The 11,850-nt window shown below is 32.4% G+C and overlaps 1 pseudogene; it reads right to left on the minus strand.

The window, feature by feature from the left end:
* Positions 1–10,097: 10,097 nt before the first annotated feature.
* On the minus strand, positions 10,098–11,379 carry LOC111297492 (phospholipid-transporting ATPase 1 pseudogene; annotated as a pseudogene).
* Between the last annotated feature and the right edge of the window lie 471 nt (positions 11,380–11,850).

Consider the following 11,850-nt stretch of genomic DNA (forward strand, 5'->3'; position numbering starts at 1 on the left):
GTAGTTTGCTTTCATGCCTTTTTGATATTTTCAACTATTCTATATGCCCTTTTATCTGTGAATGAGAACTTCTACTGATTAAGTCCATAGGTTTCTAGAATGAATTATTCACACCCTGATTGTCTTCTCACCAAAGTTGGGGCATAAGCAACGACACCCTATAGGCCTAATAGGAATACCCATGGCTAATCTCCACAACTATACAACATTGTGTCATGACACCTCCAAGGTGCTCTCCAAGCTATCTCTTGACTATCAAGAGTTCGAAAGTAGAAAACTCATTCTTCTTTTGACTTTACTTGAGGCCATGTGCTACAACAAAACTCTTTGATTGGGATACTGGAATGAAGGTATGATTTATGAAATTGGCTTTCTTTGTATTCAATGTGACTTTTCATCCATACATAAAGCAACTGTAGGCACCCATTGAATTGACCCTTACCATTTCTACGACAAAAGTTTAGAGAACGAATGGTTTCGGCTAAAATGGTTGGTGCTACATTGACTTGGTATGCTAACTGATCAACAAAGTTTATTACTGCGACATTGACATACCCGATGGCTTTTGGGAAGATCACCAGCCATATAGAGCTATAGCCATAGCCACTAACCCTTGATCATCATCTATATGCCCTTCGATGAAATCTCACAGAAAACTCAACGGGATAGCTTTACTTTCACCTTTTTCCTTGACACATGTATCGACTTACGACGAGCTAAGTCCCAGCATCTACACCAACTTTTTACGATAGCCCACCTTATTCGACCAATAGATCTTGTCTGGGTTTGGCAAATTGAAATGAAGAAAGATCGTATATTCTTCGATTATGGGAACCATGTCTGCTTTATTGAAGATGAAACATCTATAAGAAAGATCCTAAAAATGAATGAGGGCTCTAATTAGATTATTGTCCACATCCACTTGAAGCAATTAAGCTATGTCTCCATATTTGTTCTCAAATGCCTCTTGCCTTGTTTTACTCATGCATCCTCAGACATTGTTTAAGTCAACTAGATCATTTTGATGTAGCTCAAGATGAACTCTTTCAGGCAATGATGAGATGAAATCTTCAGGTAAGCAATTTTCCTATTTTCTTTGACTTTCATCTGACTTGATTTTCAATTGATGAGCAGACTCATAATAGACTAATATAAACTTTGATTGGCTTTCCATGGATGTAAGTGAGAGATCTGATTTATCAATAACTGCTATATGACAAATATTTCCTAAATGAGAATGATGCAAATGATAGTGTTAAACATGATCATGAAAATGATACATAGAATGATATGATAATGTTGTGATGCACAAAATCAAACAAAATGGTTAAATAACAAATTGTTCCTTCTTGTGTCCTAATTTTGGGTTATATCTATTGACGGGTAGGAAGGGCTTTATCTTAAGTTGGCCTCTTAGGGTGAACTATGTGCAGGGTTAAGAGATTTTGACCACTAAAAGGTCCTCAAATTACTCCTTACATCATCGTCCATCACAGACTAGTAAGGCATTCCAATCCTCACCCATCATAGGCTACCAATAGAAAAGATTCAATTTGAGTAGGAGTAGTTCACTAGCCATTACGAAGATTATCATCTTAGAGCGTAGGTACTTTATTCCCTCCTAAGAGGGATGAAGCCTGGGTATAGAGCTCATGTAATGCAAATGCAAGTGATAGTGTGTGTGAAGGAACATATAATTATCAACCCTCCATAAATCAAACAAGAAACAAAAAAGAAAAAAATGTTAGCAAATAATTATAATTTAAAACTATTAGATTTAGGAAAAGGACAAATTTAAAAGTTTATGGCTTGACTCTCTAGCATCCCCAGTGGAGTTGCCAAATTGTCATAACATATAGATCTGTAAATCTATAGCTAGATTTAACTAATGAATAGAGTCACTACCAATATTTTTTACTAGGTGTGATTGGTCACCTTAGAAATCTATCCTCTTAAAGAGCTCCTAAACTTGACGAAGGGTCCCTAAAAGAATAGGCTCGGGTCTACTAACCAAGACAGGGTCTACTAACCAAGACAGGTTTTACGAGTTCAGTTACATGTGGGGAAGGTTATAGCACCCCCACATGCTCATCCAAAGGATGGTACCATATTTTTTTAAATTCATCCTAAGGTTTTGGTTCTAATGGTTTAAAATTTTTTAATGTTCAAATATTGGAAATAATTCTTAAGATTCTTCCATAAATTTGGTTGAATTCTTAGAAATATTTTCTCACTTCAAGAGTATTCAAGAATCTCATTTGATATCTTGAAGAGGCTCCGTCGTCGAAAAACTATTTAATTATTATTATTTTATCAAAAATATATCTAATTATTCTACCATTTGGGCCAAATTAGAAATATTTTCTTTTTTGAATTTCTAAAATTTCCACCATTTAGGCCTATTTAGAAATTATTATTATTATTATTATTATTATTTTTGGAAAGAAAATAATATGACAATTATTTTTATTGAATTTCATCTAAATTATTCCACCATTTGGGCCAAATTTAAAGAAAATTTCTCACCTAGAGACTTATTAGGAATTTACCATTTGAAATTCCTAAGAATCTCATCCTTGAAAAGTGATAACATATTTTCAACCAAATTTTATTTGGAAAAGAATACAATTATTTGTAGTGAAATTTCATCTAAATTATTCCATAATTGGGTCAAATTTAGAGGAAATTTCTCACCTAAAAATTTCTTAGGAATTTACTATTTGAAATTTCTAAGAATCTCATCTTTGGGTAATTTGTATTTAATTCTAAATTTTTTTTATATTTTTATTTATTTTTTATGTTGAAAAATAAATATTAATTATTGTTATTGAAACTTTATCTAAATTATTCTACCATTTGGGACAAATTTAGATAAAATTTCTCACCTAAGAATTTTATAAAAATTTACCATTTGAAATTTCTATAAATTCTATCATTGGATAATTAATATTTATTCCCAAAATTTTTATTTTTTTACCTTTTTTTATTTTTAATATATATAAATAATCATAAAAAAGTAAAGGAAAAAAACAAAATAAATAAATAAATAATACAAAATACAAAAAAATGGAAACGGCTTGACAGGAACGGCTTGGATCAGCTCAGCTCAAGATATAAACAGTGGCTTAGAAGCGCGGTTCGGGAAAGCAACTCGGCTTGGCTTGGCTATAGGGTCTAGTTGGGACGTGGGTCACAAGACCGGGTCACGATCGGGTTAGGTTACTAGATGAAAATGCACGGATCTTGACTAAAACACCCAGAATGACATTATTTTTTATCAGTACAAAAGGCTCCAATTTTTGTTTTTTCCCAGATTACTTCTTTCCCTCTCTCTTCCTCTCATTTTTTCCTCTCCTTCTCTCTCTACCCGTCTAGAATCCAATTGAATATTCACCTAAAACTGGAAAAAAGCCATCGAAAAATATGAACCTCACCGAAAAACCCATCAAAATTTGGAATTTCCAAAAAACAATTCGCCAAAAATTTCAAAAAAATTCCTAAAATTTCTAAATTGCTTCTACTCTTTGAAACACCTTTTTTGGCTTATGTTTACTTCTGTTTTGTGTGTTTTTTCTATGTGATTGGTGGGTCTATTTATAGGGTTCTAAACTACAGACTCTAAAGCCGAATAGAAATCCCAATTTCCTTGGGACTTTAGTCCTATTCAATCTCTTCCAATCCGCCTCAAACTCCTTAGCCCAATTTTACACCAATTCATCCATCCTTTTTTTTTTTTTTCCATTTTTAGTTATTTTATTTTTTTAATTAATAAAAAAGGTAGACCCTAGATAGATTGGGTGTCTATAATCACAAAAATTTAAATTTATCTAAAAAACAAATCCTAATCTTAATCTCAAGTTATCCTTTTTTTATATGGCTAATATCCGACCCCTTTTTAATTTTCTCAATATTTTTGGTTTGCCTTTTTTATTTACACAAACAAATAAGATAAATAAGATAACCTAAAACAAATGAATAAATAAATAAAATTAAGACGAAGGAATAAAATAAAGATAAAGGTAAAGTAAGATAAATAGACAAAGTAATCATAAATATAAAGTAAAAAAAATACCAGGATAAATACAAAAAATGAAATAATGATAGACACATTTGTAAATATAAAGATAAAAATAAATAAAATAAAATAAACAAATAATGAAAATGAAAATGAAATAAAATATAACAATTGAACTTTTAGGTATGAATAGAAATCGAGCCCAACAAACTTAGACCTTAAACTAAATAAGATATCTACAATTGCTCTTTAACTTAACCAAAGATCAAATAAGAAGGATTTAAAACATTTTCTAAAGAGACAAGTAGTTTTAGAGTGATTTAAAAGGATGAAGTTGTAACCTAGATTGAGCAGAAGTGAAAAAAAAAATAAATGACCTAAATTGAACTAAAGTCTAAAAATGTAATGACTTGGATTGAACTAAAGTCTAAAAGTGCAATTTGACCAGACTAAACGAAGGTTAAAGATGGGGGTGACTAGATTGGGCCAAGGTAAAAAATGAAAGTGATCGAATTGAGCTAAGGTAAAAAATAAAGATAATTGGATTGAGTTGAGTTGAGGTCGAAGATGAAGGTAACCGAATTGAGCCAACGTCGAAGATGAAGGTAACTAGACTAAGCCAAGGTCGAGAATGAAAGGGATCGGACTAAGCCAAGGTAAAAAATGAAGGTGATCAAATAAGCCAAGGTTGAAGATGAAATAAAAAAATTTTAAAAATAATGCCTGCAGGTTTAAAGATTAGGCTCGAAGGTCTTGGAGATTTTACATGAAAGTCATATAGATTTTGCCTGGAGGCTTTGCAAATCTTAGTAATCTTTCTAAAATATACCACTCTAGATAGAGGTTAATGACTTTTTGAAAATATAAAAGCTTTCTTTTGAAATGTTTCTCTCATTTGAAGGTTAAGGCCTAATTCTTGAAACTTTTCAATCAAGAGTTAAAGTCTCATCTCTTTTTCAACCAAAGATTACCTTTTGGAAATTTTCCTCAACCGAGGATTTACAAGCTCAAAATTCTTTTACTTGAAATTTTTTTAGCTTTTTGCTAATTTCAATTTCAAAATTCAAAGTCAAAACTTCTTATTTGTAATATATGTAATGAATGTTATGAAGGCAATGCTTAAAATACAATAAATGCATCCATAATTGTAGTAAAAGGGTTCTCAAGACTCTATTTTTTTTAATCTTCAAAACTAGTTATCTTCATAACCTTTATATATTTTTTAAACCAAAATGTCTTTTTACCAATTGTAATTACCAAATCTGGACTTTTCTTGAAATGTTCTTCCTTCTTTTGATAGTTCAGAGAATCAACATTTTCACAAGTTTCTTTCATTACCTTATATTCATTCTACCTCTATCATTATTGATTTCTTTTTAAAGTAATGTAGGGATTTTTTTATGTATTTTACTATTTATTTCTTATAATCCCAATTTCATGAAAAATGAAATTCATCACATAATTTCTTAGTTCTTTATGGGAAAGCAAAAAAGGTAAAGAACAAGATGGTTTGAAAAAAAAGATATTGGATGCAAGAATAAGTCTAGTAAAGGATAATAGGCAAAAGAACAATGTCAAAACATAGTGTTTGGATGGGATTTTAACATCCAAAATAATGAATATTCAAATAATTTCTGGCAACAATCTAACTTTTTTTTTTCTCAAAAACTCATTTTATTACCACGTTTGATCTCTTCAAGCTTATCAATTCAAATCTTGCCCCTTATCCCATTGGATTCCTGAAAACTCTTAATCTTCTTATTTCAAGCTGTTTTTCCATGTTTTTAGCTAATATATCTTCTTTTACTTAAATCGCCTTTTTAGGTTTTTGATTTGTATTCTTTTTCCCTCATTTTCATTTTTTTATTTTGGCTAAATGCTCAATTTAGGATCTAATATTTAGGTCAATTCTCAATTAAGGATATAACATTTAATTTGATTCAAATAAGTATTAAACATTTTCAAATTTGATCCAATAAGGATTTTTTTTTACAAAAGTGACATACATGCCATTAAATAATGTAATTTGTTTAAAATAAACTACTGATATGTTGTTTTTTGTACATGTGATATGTCAAGTGGCCATTTAATAAAATTTGGATGCTTAAAAAACTCTAATCCCTAAAATTAGAGACTTAAACCATAATTTAGAACAACCTAAACAAATTAATCAAATAGTTTTTGAAAGAACTGAGATCTACAATTTCATGTGTTCCAAATAAAAACCCAAATCAACCAAGGAATTAAACCTAGAAAATAAATTTTGAAAAGGAAAATAAAAACCCAAAATATAACAAATTCAATCAAACTAAAAACCTAATTAGATTCAACAAGAAACTATAAACCCAAAAACAAATTCAATAACAAACAAAAAACCCAAATCAACAACAAATTTGATGAAAAATAGAAACACAAAAACAAAAATTACCAAAGAAAAGAAAAACCTGCTTAATTCAGTCATATCAAAAGATGAGGTATATCAAATCAAAATTAAATCTAATAAAAAAAATAAAACCTCATAAAAAACATTAACACTGAAATTTATGATTTTAAATTTAATAATATAATAAAAAGTAATAAAAAAAACAAACCATAAAAAAGAGAATGAATGATCATCAACAAGTGAATAGTTAGCAACGAAAACAAGGAAATGAGGTAGTAGGTGAGATCAATGGAGGAACCAATAATCATGAGGAAAAATGAAAAATAAAAAGGGAGAAAAAAGTGAATATTTTCAGGTTAGAAAGAAAAGAAAGGGGTTGAGGTTAACAACCTACCAAATGAAAGTGAAAGAGAGGTAGCAAAAGACATGATGACAACACACAAAATGAACTACAAAAAAATTTAAAAGAAAGAAGAAAACATTACAGGAGATTGGAAAAAAATAAAAAAAATAAAAAGCTATTTCTTTCTATTTTAAGATCTTATATTTTTATTTTTTTCTTAATAATGGGAAAAAAGTGTCACCTATCTCGTCATTTGAATAAAAAATGGCATATCAGTAACAGAGTATATATTTAATAGTGTGTGTATTTTACTTTGTTAAAATTTTTTATTTGAATCAACTTGAAAACATTTAGTCCTTATTTGGATCACATTAGACATTACATTCTTAATTGAGAATTGATGGAAACCTTAGATCTTAAATCGAACATTTATCTTTTCTTTTTTCATCTTTCATTTTTTTCATCATTTTTCCTTTTTTTTTTGTTGCATCATTCACCATAGGCATTCCCATCGAATTCCATATAAATCCCTAAAATATAATACTTCATTGTCATTTGATTATACTGTAAGTGTGCATCAATTTGATTCTTCAATTTAAGCATTCATGTTTAATCGAAATGGATTTCTAAGGCATGTAACTTATGCTATGGTGATCAGTTATGAAAAAAATGGATGAATTAGACTCAAAATATGTGTTTGAAAGGGTATTATATTAAAGGATCATCTCTCATCATTTAAAGTACCTTGGCATTTTTCCCTATTATTTATCAAATGCTTCTACATTCTCATTTTTCATCTTTCAATCTCACTTTTCTTCTTTTCAATTTTTCTTTCCAAGAAAGATTAACACACGAGAGAGTTTTTTCCTTTTTTTTTTAATCAGAAATCACTTGCGACTCTTTTTTATTTGCGAATAGATCTTTTTTCCAAACTTTGTCAACCAATATAAATAGTGACCCTTGGTGTGTTTCTTTTAAAGAAATCATAATGGCTTAAAAGGCATAACAAATGGATTATTTCACTTTTTGTGAAATGAAAAGAAAGTGGTTATTTCTTATTTGAAATGTGAATGCTTTTTTTTTAAAGAATCTATATTGAATGAAGGCAGGCTTGTGGATATTAGGGATCACATTTTCCTAAAATGGCTCTATTTTTGCCTTTTAATGGATAAGGAGAAAGGATGTCAATTTTAATTCAGCCTAATAGATTAGGGATCTAAATCATCAATCTTATCAATATGAATGAGATTTTCAAGATTGAATCCTAAATTAACATTATAATTGTTTGAACATTTATTACTTGGAATATGAGAATAAGTGAAATATGAAGGGATATATGTCATAACGTCTAGATCCGGGGATCTATCGCTAGACATTGACTTTTAGGAGTCGCCACCAATCTTTTTTATCTAGGTGCGATTGGCCACCTAAAGAATCTGTCCTTTCAAGGAACACCTAAGCTTAAGGGTCCCTAAAAGAATAGGTTCAGGTATACTAACCAGAACAGGGTTCGGGAGTTCGATTATGTGTGAGGAAGGTTATAGCACCCTCACAACGCCCATCAAAAGATGGTACCAGCATAATTTTGTGTTATCCAATAAGCTTTAAAATTTTACCAAGTAATTAATTATTGGAAATTATTCTCAATTGACTCTAATACTTTTAGCAGAAAATTGAGAAAATTCCCTTACCTCAAGAGTATGCAAGAAAAACCACTGTTTCACTTGCAGAGGCTCCGTCGTCAGATTATTTAAAGAAAAAATCAAAATCAAAATCAAAATAAAAAGGAAGAAAAGAATGATTGTTTTTGTGTAGGAAAAATTGATACTTTCAACTTTTTCCCAAAAATATTTTTTGGAAAGCTTATTTTCAAGGAAAATTGATACTTTCAACTTTTTTCCAAAAATATTTTTTTATTTTTTGGAAACTTTAATTTCGAGAAAAATTGATACTTTCAACTTTTTCTCAAAATATTTTTTTTAAAAATTTATTTTTAAGAAAAATTGATACTTTCAACTTTTCTTCAAAAATATTTTTTTTTACAGTTCCTATAAAATGTTGACAGCCATACTGATACAATTTCCAGGCATCTCTTCCAAGAATATCCTCAGTCGTTGGTTGCATTGGAGTTATAGGAGGATGATCACCAGCATCTGTTCCTGAGCATGATTTACGATAACCTTCAACAAGCAGTCTTTGGACATAGTCACTCCACAGTGGATTATTTTCTAGTGCCTTAAATGTGCTTTTGAAGTCAAACGATGAAGGATATGCTGTACTTTCGGTTCGTGGATAGCTTATGAAACCTTGTGTATATAAGCGTTCAGCAATTTGCATGGCCGTCTGAGGTCCAAAACCTAATGCACTTGAAGCAGCCTTCAAAAGATTCACTGTGTTGAAACCAGAAGGTCGACCTTTGCTTTCCTGTTTTTCTGATACGTCAATTACTTCAAGAATTCCATCCTCTGTCACCAACTTTTGGAACATTGTGGAAACATCTAAGTCAAACAATTTTCGACGTTTCCATTCTAGATGAAGGTTATAACCATTCTGAATAATGTAGGGACGTAATGCCCAAAACTTTTCGGGCTTAAAAGTATTAATTTGCAAATATAACTGCACACAAAACCCAAGTGTAGGGGTTTACCATGGTCCACAACTCAAGATCAGCTGACGAAATAAGCTCACCATTTAGAAATGTTCAGCAGGTTTATCATCCACTTCAGAAACCATTTCAATCAGTTCCCGTCTTTTTTCTGCAACTGTGGCCTCCATTTCTGCTGGTATTTCTTCAGCATCAACTTTTTCTCCGCTGGAACCATGAAAATAATAAGCTTTTAGCTGCACGAGATCAATAAGACCCTGAAAATTTTTTTCCAAGCCAATTGGGACTTGCACTGCTACACTGTGATGTCGAAGCTTAGACCTTGCCTAGTTGAGAACTTTCCATGGATCAGCTCCCATTCGATCAAGCTTGTTAATAAAGGCGAGTCTCGGAACCTCATATCTTCTCATTGTCGATCAACAGTAATTGATTGACTTTGTACACCACCAACACTACACAGAACCAAAATGGTACCGTCAAGAACACGCAGCGCCCTCTCCACTTCAATCGTAAAATTAACATGACCGAGCGTATTGATTATATTAATCTGATAATCTTTCCAGGTGCAACACGTGACAGCAGATTGAATAGTAATTCCTTTCTCTCTTTCTGAATCCATGGAATCCGTCTTTGCTCCGACGTTGTCTTTGCCACGAACTTCATGGATCTCGTGGATCCAGCTCGTATAATAGAGAATCTGCTCCGTTAGCGTGGTCTTGCCCGAGTCGATGTGAATGGAGATTCCGATGTTTCAAAGTCGTTCCATTGACTTGCTTCGCTCTGAAGGAGAAACTACACTGTTTAGCATTGCTTTTGTTTCCTGCCCAGCGTAAACCACCACGCCTATTATCCAATTCGTGTTCTTCAGCTGATAACCACGTAAAACAATGTTTGATTGGCTGAAAGGGAATTTTTGTTCATTAAACTCCATGTTGGCTGTGAACTCATAAATATTCCTATTAGACTACTCACATCCGATCAGCCCCAATATATTACAACCTTCAAATACCAAAGAAGCTGTTTCCTACCTAGCATATCTTGTCTTCAGGTTTGATTCACCATCCAACTTCATGGTCTGGATGTAGGCAAGTCCAGTAGGGTCACTTGTCCCTAACAAAACCATGTCGCAAGGAATTGTCTCATCAGCGTGGGTCTTGACGACCTGTCCGGCTCTTATCTTTTTCCATTTCTTCATTTGGAATTCCCCCAACTGGAGAACTAGTGCCTCTCGGTTATTCTCATTCCGGTCTGACCAGTGTCTTCGCCAATCCTCATAACCATCTTTAATTACCGTGACACAAAGCACAAACAAGAGTGGGAAAAGGGACACAGTTCTTCCAAAAACTGCTGGAGGTGGAAGTTGATTAAAAGTAGCGATAGCCAGGAAATACAAATTGGCCACTCGATGAAACTGAATGAAAAGATTCTTGGGTAAAAACATGATAAGTGTATACTTGCTTGTCCGAATCTCATTCCCACTGAACCCGTACTTGTCATTTGCTCTCCTCGAATCATTAATGTAGATCAGCCTTGGATTTTCTGCACATAACAGATTATCATCAAAATCCACACTTTTGTTGCGAAACCTCCGGGACTTATTCAACTTATCTTGCACCACAGATGAACCCCTGGAAATATCAAAGCTTGTACAAGTGTTACTGTTATTATGCAGCTCAAAAAAAAAATAAATGAAGAGAAGACAAAGAAGCTAGCAATAAGGCCTACGCAAATCGTCAATACAATCAGAGACAGCAAATTCAAAACAGGCCCCACAGAAAATCAAAAGTGTCAGAAATCAATAAGAAAAAAAAAAGCGAAAGAGCTCTGTCGACGAATTGAATAGGAACGTTGACAGATCTCTGATAAAACAACTCAACTCAGCTCCCACAGATCTCTTCTTATTGAATAAAATGCCAAAACTAGAAACACAACCTGAGAGAAGAAGCGATTATTAGATACGTATTTATTATTTTTGAAGCAATTTGCCCATTTCTGGAAGCACCAAATGCGGGGAAATCCCAATCATCAGACATTCCAGATTTCCAAGAAGGTCCCCTTCCCTTCAAACTTGGAGCAATTCCATCACATTGGATAAATCTTGCTATTTAAGCACTTCTCGGGTCATGGATGGGGAGGTCACCAGGATAACAATCCTGCTCCCAAGTTGGAGTTTCACAAATTGGCCCGAAGGTATGAGCTAGTACAGCAAAGTAAGAGTGAAAGTAAAGGTCAATGAAGGGAAGGTTGGGAAGCCTCGAGGGCTTGGTGGCGATGGGGGTTTCCCCTTTTTGTTTGGCTTCTGTTTTCTTTTCCCTTCCCCCTCTCCTATTCGGATTCTTCTTCTATCTTTTCTCCCCCTATTTGGATTCCTCCTCTATCTTTTTTTTTATATTTTTTTTCCTCCCCTCCAGCTTGTATATTCATTATTGATATATAGATCCATGCTGATAGAGACTCAATTCAATTCCAATTAGTCATCCAATGCTAAAGATTAGCACCTAATT

Source organism: Durio zibethinus, chromosome 12, assembly GCF_047325235.1.
Source record: "Durio zibethinus cultivar Kanyao isolate XHJ-2024 chromosome 12, ASM4732523v1, whole genome shotgun sequence".
In the NCBI taxonomy this organism is placed as follows: Eukaryota; Viridiplantae; Streptophyta; class Magnoliopsida; order Malvales; family Malvaceae; genus Durio; species Durio zibethinus.